Here is a 7,429-nt window from a genome sequence, read left to right as displayed (position 1 = left end):
GAGCCACAGCACCAGCCCCCGAAAATTTATAATTATTAAATAAAAGTTGGAAAAAAAGAAAGGGTTTCATGAATGCCACTCTGTTACAATCTCCTTTCTTGTCCATCTTACCTTTGTTCTTGTGACCAGACCCTTCATTAACCATCACTTCCTGTCCCAAGGCCCACCAGTGAGTGTGTTGTTAGTTCTGCATATCTGAACACCAGCTGTGTACCAGGGACTACAGGAATGAAAGCAGAGAGACAAAGTCTTGTCCTGGACAAGCTCACCGTCTTATACAAGATATGGGTATTTAGCAAAAAAATGGTGATAAAATGGGTTAAGTACGTTATGTATACAGGTAGTGTGTTACAGAAGCTCTGGATACGATAGCTCTGCCTGGGGGAATGAGAGAAAAGTATCAAAGAGAAGGAAGTCCCTTGAGTTGGATATCTTGAAACATGGCTAGGAGTTTCTCAAGCTGAAAACATTGAGGAACATCAAGTAGTGACTGCCTATATGCAGAACCATGACAAGTCTGGCATGACAGAAGCAGGGGCTGTTTGGGAGGAGGGCGGCTTGGAATAGGAAGTTGTGAACAGACCTGAGAATGAGGCCTTGGAATCCCCTCTAAGGGATTAGGGCTTTGGCAAGTATGCAAGAGATGAGAAAAGATCAGACAGAGTCACCTGTGATTTCTAGGAAAATGCAGGTGGTATGCAGGCCTAAAGCAGAAAAAGCCTGGAAGAAAGAATGCAGACAGAAGTAATAGTTATCAGCAGATGTTCAGCTTTGGTCTGAGTGCTTGTGTAGGTCCTGAGACACCACTGGTATTGATTTGGTGACTACTAGGAGACAGATGGTTGGAAAGAGGGTGCTGCCAAGCTTTCCAACTTGGAAGGCAAGTCAGATGGAGCCACCACTGCAGAGATCCAGTGCAATGTGTGGAGCAGGTTTAAAGGGAAGAGGAGGCCGGCGCCATGGCTCACTAGGCTAATCCTTCACCTTGTGGGGCCGGCACAACGGGTTCCAGTCCCGGTCGGGGCGCCGGATTCTGTCCCGGTTGCCCCTCTTCCAAGCCAGCTCTCTGCTGTGGCCTGGGAGTGCAGTGGAGGATGGCCCAACTACTTGGGCCCTGCACCCCATGGGAGACCAGGATAAGTACCTGGCTCCTGCAATTGGATCAGCGCGGTGTGCCGGCCGCAGCGCGCCGGCTGCAGCGCGCCAGCTGCGGCGGCCATTGGAGGGTGAACCAACAGCCAAAGGAAGACCTTTCTCTCTGTCTCTCTCTCTCTCACTATTCACTCTGCCTGTCAAAAATAAAAAAAATTGGCCGGCGCCACGGCTCACTAGGCTAATCCTCCGCCTAGAGGCGCTGGCACACCGGGTTCTAGTCCCGGTCGGGGCGCTGGATTCTGTCCCGGTTGCCCCTCTTCCAGGCCAGCTCTCTGCTGTGGCCAGGGAGTGCAGTGGAGGATGGCCCAGGTGCTTGGGCCCTGCACCACATGGGAGACCAGGAAAAGCACCTGGCTCCTGGCTCTTGCCATCGGATCAGCGCGGTGCGCCGGCCGCAGCGCGCCGGCCGCGGCGGCCATTGGAGGGTGACCCAATGGCAAAGGAAGACCTTTCTCTCTGTCTCTCTCTCTCACTGTCCACTCTGCCTGTCAAAAAATAAAATAAAGTAAAAAATAAAAAAATTAAAAAAATTAAAAAATAAAAAATAAAAAAAAAAGGGAAGAGGAAGTTTGTGGTACCCACAAGACACTCAAGTGTGTGTCTCTAACAGGCAGGTGGCAATGGAGATTTGGATCTCATGGTGAAGGCTGATGATGGAGACACTACTTTGGAAGGTAGTCTCATAGAAACATTGGTTGAAGCCACAACAGTAAGATCACCTCAAGAGAAATGGGGCGCCCAAAAGGAGCAAAGCATTTCAGATGTGGTCTGAAATGATAGGTAATGCACAAGTAAGAGAGAAGGAAGAGAAGTACAAAGAATCCATCAAGGATAGCACAAAGTAGGCAGCCACACACAAGGAGTCAAGTCACAGGGTTATATTTGTAGAATAAACCAGTGGATGGAGAATCTCCCTCTCTACTATCCCCTCTTCCCTCCTCCCTCCCCTTTTTCCTCTCCCTGCTTCCCTCTCCCCTCCCCTCTGTCCTCTGTTCTCCCCTCCCCTCTGTCCTCTGTCCTCTGTCCTCCATCCTCTCTCCTCTCTCCCTCCTATCCATTCCCAACCAGCTCCCTCCCTTTCAAACAATTTTAAAAATACATTTGTATAGAAAGATTTCTTTGGATGCTGAGTGGAAAACATATTACAGAGGAAAAGATTACTGATAGAAGAAATCAGCTCAGAGGTCACTGAATTCAGTCAAGAGAATTATGGTGGGATGGGCTACGGTTGGGGTTATAACCAGGCATTTGTGGCATCCAGGGTACAGAATTTATGTAGGCACTTGCTCTATGAGCCATGCAAGAACAGAGTTCAGCTTTGCCTTGGCTTAGAGTGGTGGCAGATATAGGCAGGTTGAAGATACATTTTGGTGGTGAAATCAAATTTATTGTGCAGATTCTTGGGTTCCTAAGTAACAGTTTTGAAAAACTATTAATATTGGACGGCGCCCAGCTCACTTGGCTAATCCTCCACCTATGGCACCGGCAATCTAGTCCTAGTTGGGGCAGCGGATGCTGTCCCACTTGCTCCTCTTCCAGAACAGCTCTCTGCTGTGGCCTGGAAAGGCAGTGGAGGATGGCCCAAGTGCTTGGGCCCTGCACCCACATGGGAGACCAGGAGGAAGTACTTGGCTGCTGGTTTCGCATCAGCGCAGTGCGCCAGCCATAGTAGCCATTTGCGGGGTGAACCAATGTAAAGGAAGACCTTTCTCTCTGTCTCTTTCTCTCACTGTCTAACTCTGCCTGTCAAAAAAAGACTATTAATGCAACATATTATGGAGGATCTTAAATATCAAAGGTCTGATGTTTCACTTCCTCCCATAGCCTATCTAAATTAATACTCAAATGATATAAATCATAAGAAATACTCTCTTGTACTACTCCCAGACCATTTTCAATGTTTTACAAAATGTTCACATAGCAAATATGAAAAGCTTCAACACATTCTTGTTTTCTAATTTCTGCTGCAATAAATACATGAACAACATACCGATTTCTTCTGTACCCATCCTAAAAGTGGAGTCACTGACTTATATACTAATTTATGTTACTCATACATATTTTACTCTTATTTTTAATGAGATCATTGCCAGTACACACATTGTTTGCTTAGCTTTATTTTTACATTAAGCCAATGTCTGCCATGCAGAAATCAAAAAACTGACAGTAAATTATACGGGTTTGTAGTCCAATTTAGACTCTAGCTTCTTAGAATAACCCACCTTTTTTTTGACAGGCAGAGTGGACAGTGAGAGAGAGAGAGACAGAGAAAAAGGTCTTCCTTTTTCCTTAGGTTCACCCCACAATGGCCACTGCGGCCTCGAACACCACGTTGATCCAAAGGCAGGAGCCAGGTGCCTCTCCTGGTCTCCCATGTGGGCGCAGGGCCCAAGGACTCGGGCCATCTTCCAATGCACTCCCGGGCCACAGCAGAGAGCTGGACTGGAAAAGGAGCAACCGGGACAGAATCCAGCGCCCCAAACAGGACTAGAACCCGGGGTGCCGGTGCCGCAGGCGGAGGATTAGCCTAATGAACCATGGTGCCAACCAGAATAACCCACTTTTCTGATGGCTTTCATGAAGTCTTTCTGTACTACAAAATTATGATCAGCACGAATTGCAAACATACCAGCTTCAGTACAAATACTTTAGGTTTGCTCCAATAAAGCCATCTAAAAGGTTCATGCTTGCTTCATAATCTATTTCATAATGTTTTGTAATGGGAGCTGTGTGGATTTTCAATATATCTAACCTCGCTTGTTCATGTGGTAAATCAATATGTATTTTTCTGTCCAATCTTCCCAGACGTAGCAAAACCGGGTCCAGTGTATCTGGTCTGTTTGTAGCCATGGTCATTTTAACTCTATGCAGAGTATCAAACCCATCCATTTGATTTAGCAACTCTATTAAAGTTCTCTTAATTTGTCAGCTGATGTACCCTCAGGAAACCGACGACCACCAATCACATCTATTTCATCCATAAAAATGATGCATGTTTGATGGTCGGTCTCTGGCATAATAAAACATTTCTCTGATCTAACAGGCACTTTCACCAATCTATTTGTCTACAATAGAACTTGATACAACCTTTAAGAAGTTACAATCCAGCTGACTAGCAACAGTTCTCACCAAAAGCATTCTTCCTGTGCCTGGAGTTCCATATAACAAACAGCCTTTTGGAGGTATTACTCCTACATGCTGGGATAATTCTAGGTTTTTAAGAGGTAATTCTATTACCTCTCTTAAATTGGATCTGACAGCCCTCTAATCTCAGAGTAGAAAACATTCCCTGGGTTCCCATGAGGCATATTGTAAACCAGTGAATCCATCACTCCTGGCAAATCTCTCATGATACTTAGTGTAGTCATATCCAAAGAAGCTCTTGTTCCTGGATTCAGCTTACTTTTGTCAAGTTGTCTGTGACAGCCGACGATGTATCTTGGGGGTTGAGGAGTGAGAAGAAAGTTCTGGAATCAGATGCCAGTGCTGGCTGCACAACTTTGCACATGTGCTGCTAGTGAATGTTCACCTTAAAATGGTATAAAGGAACTAAGGTATACACCAAAGAGAACTGCTAATGAGTAATGTGAGTTAGCATTCATTCTGATCTAGTTCTCATGAATCCCCTTGCCCCAGCCCAAAGAAATAAGAGGTTGGGCTTAAGTTATGGGGATTACTGCTCCTCCGCAGGAAGCTGGAAAACCCAACGAGCACAGCCAGCCTTGCATGCGTGCACATGGGACTTTGAGACTGTGTCACTCTGTGGCTGCCTGGCTACAGTGCTGTGTGTGCATTTGTTCCTCTGTGCATGTGGTTTTTTGAAAACTGAAAGTGAACATGCTGTCATGTTTCAAATAGATTTTGATGGACATACATAAAAAACTGTCATGGGGCTGGTATTGTGTCCCAACAGGTTAAGCCTCTGCCTGAGGCATCCCATTTGGGTGCTGGTTTGAGACCCACTGGCTAATTCACTTTCAAATTCAGATCTCTGCTAATGCACCTGGGAAAGCAGCAGAGGATGGCCCCAGTGATTGGGCCCCAGCATCCACATGGGAGACCCAGAGGAAGCTCCTGGCTTTATCATGGCCCAATCCCGGCGATTGGGGTCATTTGGGGAGTGAACCAGCAGTTGGATGATCTCTGTGTGTCTCTCCTCCTCTCTCTGTTAACTCTGCCGTTCAAAGAAATAAGAAAACTTTTAAAAAAAGGACAGTCATATCTTTTAATATTTTCACCTTTCTTCATTCATTGAAGACACAAACAGACCTGTTCTATCAAACAGCTTATAAAACAGACCCTTAAACTGCATCTGATTTCAATGAGAGAGTCTGTATGCATTTTGTCAGACTTAGAAATAAGGTAAGCATCATTTGAAACTAAAGCAAAGCTCCAAACTTTTGAGTTCTAAAGATAACAAATGAATAAATAAGAACAGTTTGCTAAAATGATCAATTTCATTAGTTGTTGAGATGGTTGGATGCCAGATGGTTGGATGCCAATGTCCTCAGATGACACGAGGTCCAAACATCTCAAAACACCAGAGCCAAGAGAACCTCATCTCACGTACACAACCCTCACTGGGAGGGTCTGCATGCTGGACTTTTTAGAAAGGCTAGTTTGTTTAAAAATGCTTGGTGTGAACAGAGCCAAGCCTGTATGCTTCTAACTGTATCACTCCTTGTTACCAAAGAGGGAAACGTCATTAACCAGGCACACAGAACCACCCCAATTAGTTCCAAGGTCTCAGAGGAAGAAGGGTTCACAACCACTGATACACAGTATTCACTGGATAAACGCCAACAAGCCTCCTTCAGCAAGACAAAATGTTCATGTGCTCATGAAATACCATGCATGGAACCGCCCAACTGGTAAAGAAGGGATTGCCTGTGACATTCACCAAAGTGGAACCCAGAGAGGTAGACATGCTCTTCATTTCCAAAGTGAATTCCAAGATGACCATGTCATGGGGAGGTACGGGGAGGCGATTCACAAAGAGGAGTAACAAACCGGAGGAAACAGTGAGCAAAAATTAGTGAAAAATTGACCTACAAATGCTTTTCAGGGACTTTTAATGATTACCTTAGTAAGACCAAACTGTTTCCTAGATTCACAGCCACTCCTCTAATTACATGCTTGAGAAAATTCTAAGCCATTCGGGGTAGCTGTAACTCAGGGACAGAAAGCAATAAAGTAACACAGCGATGAACAAAGCACTTCTGCCTGAAGGTGCTGTGGGGGTTGGCCGGGGACTCCTCACTAACCCAGCACAGCCGCCAGCCTGAGGCTAGTTAACAATCACTATGTTCTCCTATCTTTAGATGCCTGTGCATAGTTCCCACTGATCCCTCAGGGGCATGCCATCATACCACGCGTGGAACTGGGAAGCTGAGAAATGCCACTTCCCTGGGGTCTGCAAAGAACCCACTTTACTAATCACTGCAACCGCCACAAGATCAAGTGTGGCAGAGGCACCTGTGCTAGCAAGCACAGCCCAGGCCCCCACTGCACCTGCCTGTGGGGCAGGGACTCACAGGGCCCTCAGCCTCATCTTAGCTACTTTTTTGCTCAGAGAAGGAAGGCGGGAACTGGCAAGACCCACCACACTCCTGCCCTCAGAATCTCAACTCCAGACAGCCCAAGCTGAAATCCAGGCAACCCTGAAAGGTCAAGGCTTTTGGCCCTGCAGAGACACTCCCAGCAGGCAAGTTGCACTGCACCTCCAGGACCCTCCTCACACACTCACCTCTCACATTAGCCCACACCCTGCAGCCCAGGAGGGGCAAGCACAGCAGGATTTAAACTGGAACTTCACTGATATCTATATATGGCCTAGGGCTGGTTCCCACTTCCTTTAACTCATATTTAAAAGGGTATCAGTGGTACCTTCCTCACAGAGTTTTGAAGAGGATTAGACAGGACAATGTTGTATAATTAAATAAAACTCTTGCTTCCCCTCCTTGTGTTGTTATTTAGAAATGAGACAATGGTACATTAAGAAGCCTGACCACTGAAAGTGCTTCATTAATGCTGATTCTCTTAAACATCCCTTCTTGGCCCTCCTACCTTTATTGCTGTAAACAGACCTTTCTATAACCAACAGTTCCTGTCCCAAGATCCAACAGTGAGTGCATTGTTAGTTCTGCATAAGCTGAATTCCAACTGTGTACCAGGGACTATAGGAATGAAAGCAGAGAGACAAAGTCCTGCCCTGGACAAGCTCACAGTCTTATACATGATATCGGTATTTAGCAAATAAATGGTGATAAAAGGG

At 45.9% G+C, this 7,429-nt stretch overlaps 1 pseudogene; it reads right to left on the bottom strand.

Annotated features, from left to right (window-relative positions):
• Window positions 1–229: 229 nt before the first annotated feature.
• LOC127489816 (26S proteasome regulatory subunit 10B pseudogene) overlaps window positions 230–7,429 on the bottom strand; it is a 59,414-nt pseudogene continuing 52,214 nt past the window's right edge.

The sequence above is a fragment of the Oryctolagus cuniculus genome, chromosome 19, assembly GCF_964237555.1.
Source record: "Oryctolagus cuniculus chromosome 19, mOryCun1.1, whole genome shotgun sequence".
NCBI lineage: Eukaryota > Metazoa > Chordata > Mammalia > Lagomorpha > Leporidae > Oryctolagus > Oryctolagus cuniculus.
The sequence above is the reverse complement of the archived record's forward strand: the minus strand, read 5'-3'. Positions and strand labels throughout refer to the sequence as shown.